General features: G+C 46.6%; 2 long non-coding RNA genes across 2 annotated transcripts in view; one reads left to right on the top strand and one right to left on the bottom strand.

Annotated features, from left to right (window-relative positions):
- Positions 1-255: 255 nt before the first annotated feature.
- LOC106510205 (uncharacterized) overlaps positions 256-8,861 on the bottom strand; it is a 78,454-nt gene continuing 69,848 nt past the window's right edge. Inside the window, exons 6-8 of the long non-coding RNA XR_014844625.1 lie at positions 7,588-7,749; positions 3,716-5,298; positions 256-1,344 (exon numbers count right to left, since the gene is read on the bottom strand). This is a non-coding gene — a long non-coding RNA (uncharacterized LOC106510205). The remainder of the gene's footprint in view (positions 1,345-3,715; positions 5,299-7,587; positions 7,750-8,861) is intronic.
- LOC146404211 (uncharacterized) lies at positions 659-5,445 on the top strand. The gene is made up of 2 exons (XR_014844628.1): positions 659-1,142; positions 2,157-5,445. It is a non-coding gene; the product is annotated as an uncharacterized LOC146404211 (long non-coding RNA).

Here is an 8,861-nt window from a genome sequence, read left to right as displayed (position 1 = left end):
GGAAGCTTGTACTTGCAGGGTGTGGGTGCCAGCAGCAGACAGACTGACAAAGCAACACAAGCTCCACCAGCAGCCCACCAGGGACAGGTTTAAGAATTCAATCAGACAGAAGGAAGTGGCTGAAAGCCACTGATGGAGGGGACATGAGGCCTTGCAAAAAGCTGTTTTCTACATTACTAGCATTTAATTGAAACATTCTGGAACCGCCAGTTCCAGGACCTAAATTTAGGGCATTGCAAGGAAAAGACTCAACGGTGCTGTTTTCATTGAGGAAATTTTATTTTTGCCTAAATGATATGGAAACAGGTAGGAGTCGGCCTATGTAAAGGCCACGTTTCACTGGTTTCCCTCACACACACAGACATGCACACGCAATTGGAAGATTTAGATGAAACCAGCAGAAAACTGATGATTGCTGAAGCCACAGGATAGGTACACAAGTGTTCACTGTATTCGTTTTTGCTTAGTCTTTGTGTTTTAAAGTTTGCATTTAAAAAAAAAAAGAGGAAAAAGGCAGTGTTCGTGTCCTTGGATGCTGAAGATTTTTCATAGTTATTCTTCCCTCACACGGCTCATTTCATAAAAATTTTCACCAAGCTTTACCATGTGGCTAAGTCACGGGACTCAGAGGCACTGCAGATGTTGCTAAGCCCGCTCTGATTCTCTCTGTGCTTGTGTGGAAAGCAGAAGCCTGCTCTGGCAGAGGAAGGGTGGTGCCCGGGCACGGGTCATGGGAAATGAGTGGGCAGCAGACTGAGGGAACTGAAGAAAACAGACAGAAGCAACACCTCCACTGAAATGCACTGGGAAGGTCCGCACTCTGGGACCCGCTCACATGGACCGGAGGGTCCCCAGCACTGCACGGGATGCTTGGATACTAACTCAAGTTCAACTCACAAGGCATTCATTGAACGCCCATCAGGAGGCAGGTCTGGGCGCTGAGCGCGGAGTCTATTGCTACGAAGCAGGGCTGCCACCTGCAATAGCTAGAGCTCTGTTGTCTTGCAGAGGTGAAGAGAGTGGACCCAATTGTCTGCAAAGTCCGTCATCTTTGCAGTGGTAACCTAAGAGGAAAAAAATCTTAAAGAGACAGCTCTGCAAATGTTGCCACTCCGCACCACCTCCAACCGCAGGCAGGGCAGGTGAGCCGATGACATCTGAGCTTCCTTTCTTAGCACCACTTTCGCAAAAGCAAGGCAAAACTCTGCTTTTCTAGAGAGCACCAAGAGGGATGAGACAGGCAGGAGTGATAGGCTGACTCATTTTCAGTGTTCATGGCACAGGACTGCAGAGTGGAACACAGTGAGCGAGAGATTCATGCCAATTCCATGTTGGAACAAAAGTCTGAAAAAAATCACAAGGGTCATTCGCTCTGGTCATGCTTGGTTCCGTAGCTGTGGGGAATGGAGCGGCGAGGAAATAAGCCCGGATTGATAAGGGACAGCGCAATGCCTTATCCCTCTAAAGCAATGCCCCCTTCCCCCTCCTTTTCCTTTCTTGACAGCTGGCCCAAAGAGCCTAAACTTAGCAAGGGCGAGGTGTAGGAAACTAGATAGCACATTCTACAGTCGGATAGGAAATACTGGGCTCAATGTGTTTAAGGTTAAGATTAATTCTTCACTTCCTCTGAATCTATTTTAAAAACAGAGCAAAGGATGGCATAGGCTTTCTTCTAACAAAATGACAGGTGATCAAAGGCTAAACACGATCCGTATGTCAAACCCTCCTACTGCTGTGGCCCTTTGCCTACAGAATTTTTTTTTTTTTTTTTTTTTTTTGCTAAGTATTTTATCATTGCGGTTAAAACTTGGTGGCCTGTGTTTATTCAGAAAACTCAATAGGAGCAACAGCCAGAAAAACAGTCAAGGGGGATGGGCAGAACTGCCACAGGCCAGGAGGACAAAGGAAAATTTTAGTGGGATTTCTCTGGAACATCACGGCCGTAGAGACAGCCCACGAGGCTCTGTCTTTCTCAAGCCTGCGAGACTTGGTGTCTGAAAGCAGAAATTTGCTCACTGTTGAGGTGCAGAATCAATGTTTCGGATTTGCAGTCACAGTCCTAATTGATGTTGGCTCGTTATTATTCCTTGTGTTCTGTAAACAAGAGCTCCCTTTCTGCCTAGCCACTCATTAGGGCTGATTTAATTGAATTTCAGAGGGAAAGGCCTGACTGCATCAGGAGGCAGAGGACTGGAAGCTCCTGAGAGAGAGCAGCGTTTCACAAGTGACTCACAAGGTACATGGCTTCAGACACAGGCGGAGGAAGGAGTAGCAACCTTTTCCTCCATGTGCTGTACAGGGCGCATCAGTAATTGTTTTCGCCACAGTCTGCCCTTGCCTTGCTCGTCTAAGCTCATCATTGTTCTTTTATGTTCCTCGAACTGTCACCCCCTTTGAGTTTTTTAGGACTCCATACATCCGGGGAAAATGCCCTTCAAACCAGGATCTTTCAGGATAAAGAAAATTGACTCAGAGATGGGCAGGCCCTCAGAGCCTGTTGATTCCAAATTCCATTGTTCGTTGCTCAAACCAAAGTGCTTTCTTCCATCAAGGCACTTTTTAACTCTGGGTGGGCCTTGATCTTTCTTTGAATATGGTCATTATCAAGACCATTCGCTCCATCTTTCTTTCACTGATCCTACCAATACTTCTTGAGTCCCTAGCGTGTGTCAGGTTCAGTTCTGGACATGGAGGGTTGGTGTTGAACAAGACACGAAAGCTGCCGGCCCTCGGGAGATTACACCCCAGCACAGGGAGACAGACCATGATGTGAAATCAAATAAATGAACTGCAGAGAAAATAAAACAAGAGGATGCAATTCGAAATGCCAGGCGAGCTGAAGAGATTGGGTCTTCAGAGGAGGCTGCTTGAAGAGGTGCCATTGAGCTGAGACACGGATGATGTGGAGTCAGCCACGTGGAGATGGAGAGCGTTCCAGGTGGGGGCCCCACGAGTACAAACGCGACAAGGCAACGATGAACACAGGAAGAAGTTAAGAGAGATTAAGTAACATGTCCACAGTCACCAGCAGTGGATCTGGATTCAAACCCAGGCAGTCTGACTCCTGCTTTCACCTGCCTTGGAACTTCAGCAGTAAACACTGTGAACCCTAGAAAGTCTCCAATGAAGACAACCAGGCACACCCCTTCTTACACAGTCCTGGAATTGGAAATTACGGACTCTGGAAATTCTGATTTAATTGTGGTTACATTATGTGTCTTCATGGATACGTGTATAGTTAAATCATTGACACCCTTTCTGCTTAGGAATAGCTTTAGCTTTGAGAGTTTCCCCGAGTGACTTGACTTCACCCTCTGATGGGAGCAGACGAGCACTGCTGAAATCTCAGCCATTTTTAGTCCAGAGAGTCAGTGGTGACTGTCTCTCTCTGGGTAGCAGCAGGACCACAGTGCCTGCTTTGGAGTGGCCCCCAAGTGTCCCTGGGGTTCTCTAAGGACAGTACACACGCTCCACAATCCCTGCTGGACATCTGTCGGCTGGACATCTGCTCTCTCCCTCATCCGGCTCCCTGAGCTGAGACCTGTCTCCCTCCTCAGCCACCAGGACTTCAAGCCCATGGAGGGGGGCTGGGCTCCCAGCAGTGATCCACGGGGGGCGCAGAGGGGCTGACCTCACTACGAAAAGACCCAGACTCTCACCCCCTGAAAGTCCATCTCCAAAGGAGATAGTAGTTATCCAATTTAGAAGTACTTACCCTGAGTCTGAAACAGTTTCCTTTGGTTTACAGCACTCGCTTCTGGGTTGTCCCAGAATATTCTATGTCTAAAAATTATGTGACAATTGCGTGATGAGAAATAAGCGGGTGGGCTCCTCTGTGACTGACTTGCTCCTTTGAAGCTAGAAAAAAGGGTGACTCTCCCCAAAACCACTTTAAGTTCCCTCTTAACAGTCATTCTGCTACATTTACAATAGAAAAGTTCAAAAATACTGCTCAATCAACAAACACTGGCAAAATAATTTATGGTATACCCTTACAAGAAAATACTAGGCAACCATTTTTTTAAAATTCTCATAGAAGAATATGTAAGGACACGGGGAGATGTTTATAACACATCTGGAAAGTGTAAAAAAATTACCAAAAAGTAATATGTCCTTTTATACATATGTATGGGCTTCTGTTCTTTTTTGTTCATGTTTTATAACGTGCATTTTCTAATATTTTATAATGGAAATGTTTTACTTTGTAATATGTAAAAAAAAGCAGTTTAAGTATTTTTAATTAAAAAGCAGCCTGAGCCTGTATCGGAGCTGAAAGAAGATTTAGAGCCCAGAGTCTGAGATCCACACAGGTCTTGATGGTCACAGAGCAGTGCTAGTCAATAGGAATAGAGAAGTAGGAGATACAACAAATAGGAGACATCTGTGGCCTTTAGAATTTTCCAGTAGCCACACTGAAGAAACAAAAAGTGGTGAAATTAATGCTGATAATTCGTTGTACCCAATATACCCCAAGTGCTATCCCATTGCAATATGTAATCCATGTGAAAATATTGAAACATTGTGTATTCTTTTTTACCCAGACTGAGAAACCCTTACACTTATAGAACATTTCAAGAGTTTGATAGGCACCTGAGCAGTTCAGGAGGAGGGGGGGAAGCCAGGCTGCAAGAGCCTCAAAGCAAAGCGGGCGGGGGGGGGGGGGGTCTCCCCAGCAACTCTTTGGTCTTTGGGGGAGAAAGAACCTGCTCTCTGGGAAACCCCTGTCCTTGGGCCAGAGCTGGGCTTCAGTTAAGGTGAGGAAGCGGGAGGGAACATTCCGTGACAAACAAGTGTGAGAGGGGGCGGGGCGTGTACCGCTGGACGGGGCTGGCAGAGGGCAGGCTGGCAGGGCTGGCAGAAGGCACCACAGTGGGAGGATGGATCAGGGGCGAAAAATGCACAAAACAGCATGGGAATGAGGACAAGCAAGGAAGCGTGTCTGTCCAGAGGGCTCGCGTTTTGGGCGGTGGCCAGGTCTGCCAGGGATGAGAAGCAGGAAATTAATTGGGCTTGTGGTTCCAAACAGACCTTTGGCGAGCAGGTCTGTCGCTGACCTGCTGAGGGAGGCTCGCTCGCCCAAGTCTCTGCAGCCCTTCCCGTCCGGCTGTCCTTCACCTGCCTCCCGTCGCCTGACATCAGCGTGATGCCCTTAATTTTCACCTCCGCACTAGTCAGATGTTCCAGTGAGCTCTGTGTATATCCTGGGAATTCCGAAGTTGAATCTGTAGGGCTAATCCTTCTCCAAGCATTCTGGATCTTCTCCCTCTCTAGGCCCGTTATCAGTCAACCTAAACGAAACTGGGAAGATATGACCGACCAAACAGGATAACAGAGGATACCACGGAGCTAGATGCTGGCAAGATTTTTTTCTGCTTTTCTAAGATATAGATCTATATAATTGACCCCTTAAATTACCAATTTTCCTAATAAAGCTCACATAGTAATTATTAAGGTAATCTTGGCGTCTATCAAGGGCTCAGTAAACACTTGAAGAAGAATTGAAGGAAATTCTTAAGTGTTCTATCTCCGACTGCATCAAATGACTGCATTGGGGCTATTGTATTTGGGTGCATTTAACAACAACAAAAAAAGCCCAAGTCAAGTAATAGCACTTATGTATTTGTTAGCAAATCCCAGTGGATAACATTGTTCATTGTACGGTTCCAACTTTCCTTGCAAGATCCCACTGAGCATTGTTAGAAATAAACCCCCCAAATCTGTAACTTTTGTAGGGAACTAATCTTCTTCCTTCACCATCAGAAAAACCTCAGAGCACAGGAATCCTCCTCTACAGAGGATATATTTCCTCTGGAATGTTTCCTTGTTTGCAACAGTAAGAACTTCTAGTTAGATGGTTTCTCATTTTGCTCTGGACACCAGGGTATTCAGAGAAAAATCAGATGTCCAAGCAGAAGTTCATTTTGTATTTGTTACTCTTGCAATCCATGCTCGTCATTTCCTATTTGCAATATATTATTGTGCATCCACATGCACACACTTGCATGCATGCCTATGCCTTTTTGGAAGAGATGACACAATGCAATGCTTTAAGTTAATTGCTGCACCATGACACTTGGGCTGAGGAGAGCTGACTTCCAGGCTGGTCTTGCCAGACACCAGCTGGGTGACTTCAGGCAGTTCATTTACCTCCACTACGTTTAGTCTCCTCCTCTACAAAATAGTTACTTAGTCTCTCCCTCATGAAAATTCGAAGATTAATTTAAGTTGCACAAGAGAAAGGAAGTAGCAGGTAGTGCTTCTTCTCCCCCAAACTCTTCTCGTCCTATTTTGGCTGTTCACCTCCCCTGGCTCCACCCCAGAGCCAGATTCAGCAGATCCCACTCCAGGTCCACTGAGGCACAACCCAAGGGTTATGACTTAGGCATGTGGACATTTCATACATTTTCCTAAAATAAGCACCAGAATTCAGTGTGTGCCCAGGAAGGGGGGGGCCACCGAGAAGGCTCCTGACACACATGTTATAGCCCCAAGCCCTACAAGTACATGAGTGATGGCTGCTCTTCGGCTCTCTCCAGCTTATGGAAAAATCATTATCTTCTCTTTTTTTGCTTTTTTGCTTTTTAGGGCTGCACCTGAGGCATTTGGAAGTTCCCAGGCTAAGCATCGAATCAGAGCTGTAGCTGCTAGCCTATACCATAGCCACAGTAAGGCGGGATCCGAGCCTCATCTGTGACCTACACCACAGCTCACAGCAACACTGGATCCTTAACCCACTGAATCCACATCCTCATCAATCCTAGGCGGGTTCATTAACCTCTGAGCCCCAAAGGGAACTCCCCAAAATCGTTATCTTCTACTTCAATCTCTCTCTCTCTCATGGCTGCATCCATAGCATATGGAAATTCCTGGGCCAGGGACTGAATCCAAGCCATAGCAGTGACATATGCTACAGCTGCAGCCATGCTGGATACTTTATCCACTGCCTCAGGCTGGGGATCAGACCCGCACCTCTGCACCAACCCAAGCTGCTGCTGCGGTTGGAGTCTTTTTTTTCTTTTTTTTTTCTCATTAGGGCTGCATCTGTAGCATATGGACGTTCCCTGGCTAGGGGTCAAATCAGAGCTACAGCTGCTGGCTTATGCCACAGCCATGCTTACGCCACAGCCACAGCAATGCTAGATCCAAGCCACATCTGCAGACTACACCGCAGCTCATGGCAAAACCAGATCCTTAACCAACTGAGTGAGGCCAGGGATCAAATCTGCATCCTCATGGATACTAGTTTGGCTTGTTACCGCTGAGCCACAATAGGAACTTTCTCAGATTCTTAACCTATTGCACCTACAGAGGGAACTCCCTTCAATTTCTCTCTTGGGTGAGCAAGGTCCTAAGAGCTATGGCCCAGCAGAAGTATGAGGGGTAAGCCCACCACTAGGCGCCTTTTTCCCAGGGAAGACTCCCCAGTCTCCCCCTCGACATCCCCTCCAGTGTAAGTTAAGTGCCCCTTCTAAGGGCACATCTGCACCCCATGCGAGTCTCTGTCTTTCCTCTTCAAACCTCACATTATTTCTGTCTCTCTTCCTGGACTGTGAGCGCCTTCATATCGGAATATACGTCTTAACTTACCTTAGAATCCCTAGCGTATGTATTGCAGATGTTCAGTGCATGATAAAAAATCATTCCCTTCTTTCCATCTCTCGTGACTTTATTTTGGAATACTGGTTCTACTCTTCCTGTTGTTGGGGTAAGGCTGGGAAATGCTCCGAAAATGATGGTGAGATGGTTTTACTGAGAATTGGGGGAAATAGTAATTAGGAAGGAAGCCAGACGAGGGAAGGAAGGCAATATTTATTGAGTGCCCATTGTATGCCAGGAAATATGCTAGGCAGCCTTGCCTGCACATCTCATTGAATTCTTCCAACCCTTCATTCCTAAATGCTTGGGCTCTCATTAAAGCACTTACCCATTAACCCATATAAGGACATCGACTCCAAAACTTGACTAAACTTGAGCAAATTACATGAGCAAATTAGTTGCATGTTACAGGGCTACCAAAAGAGGTTTATAAAATAAAATGACATCCATTCTACTGATCCTTAATCCCAAGAGAGCAAATCCAACTTCAGAAGTCAGGAGCTTATTATTGGTACCTGGACCATCCACCCCTAGGCAGTAAGTCCGAGAATAAAGAGAATTACATACCTTCTGGTTAATTCTCTGAGATGCAACATCCTACAGATATCTAAAATGTCACTGGAGCTGCAAGCTATCACCGGAATGTATCACAAATTGCCCTGATGCTCACCAAGGGTCCAGCACACCATATATCAGAGCATCTTGGGCCAGAAGTCCCACCTACCACTACCTGCCCAGCCTGCAGCCCTTATCCTCCCGTTAGCCTCAGCCTCACTCCCAGCCTCCACCTGGTCCTCCCCCATCTGCTCTCTCTGCGTGGGCCTCAGCCCCTTGCTCTTACACCACACAATCCACAGGCTCAACTTCACCTTTACCAGTCGTTATCCCTTCCAAAGGCCCTTGGAAATCAAGGGTAATGGATTATAATCATGAAGAGGGAGCACTCCCTACATATACACAGGTGAACAAAATACCATCCGTATCTTCCTTTCCAATCAGATCTTTGTCAAGTCGGTTGGCCAGAAAAGATGAGGCAGACAATGACTGCCTCCTCAGTGCACTCCCACCACCCTCTCCTTTGCTGACAGGATGGCAAATGCTGCTTACATCCCTGAGCAGCCACAGGCTCAGGGATGTAACACAGAACTAGCCTATAGGAGGAAATCTGCTGGAGACCCCAGAGAAACGGTTCCTTCCTAATAAAAAGAGGCTTATGGAAAGGAACTATCCTTTCTGCCTTTGGACATTTTCATGTGATGACACGA

This window comes from Sus scrofa, chromosome 4 (genome assembly GCF_054392235.1).
Source record: "Sus scrofa isolate SSC_HxYL_T2T_F1_AM1 chromosome 4, Sscrofa_HxYL_maternal_Yorkshire_Landrace_v2.0, whole genome shotgun sequence".
Taxonomy (NCBI): Eukaryota; Metazoa; Chordata; class Mammalia; order Artiodactyla; family Suidae; genus Sus; species Sus scrofa.
This window is presented reverse-complemented; position numbering and strand designations above follow the sequence as displayed.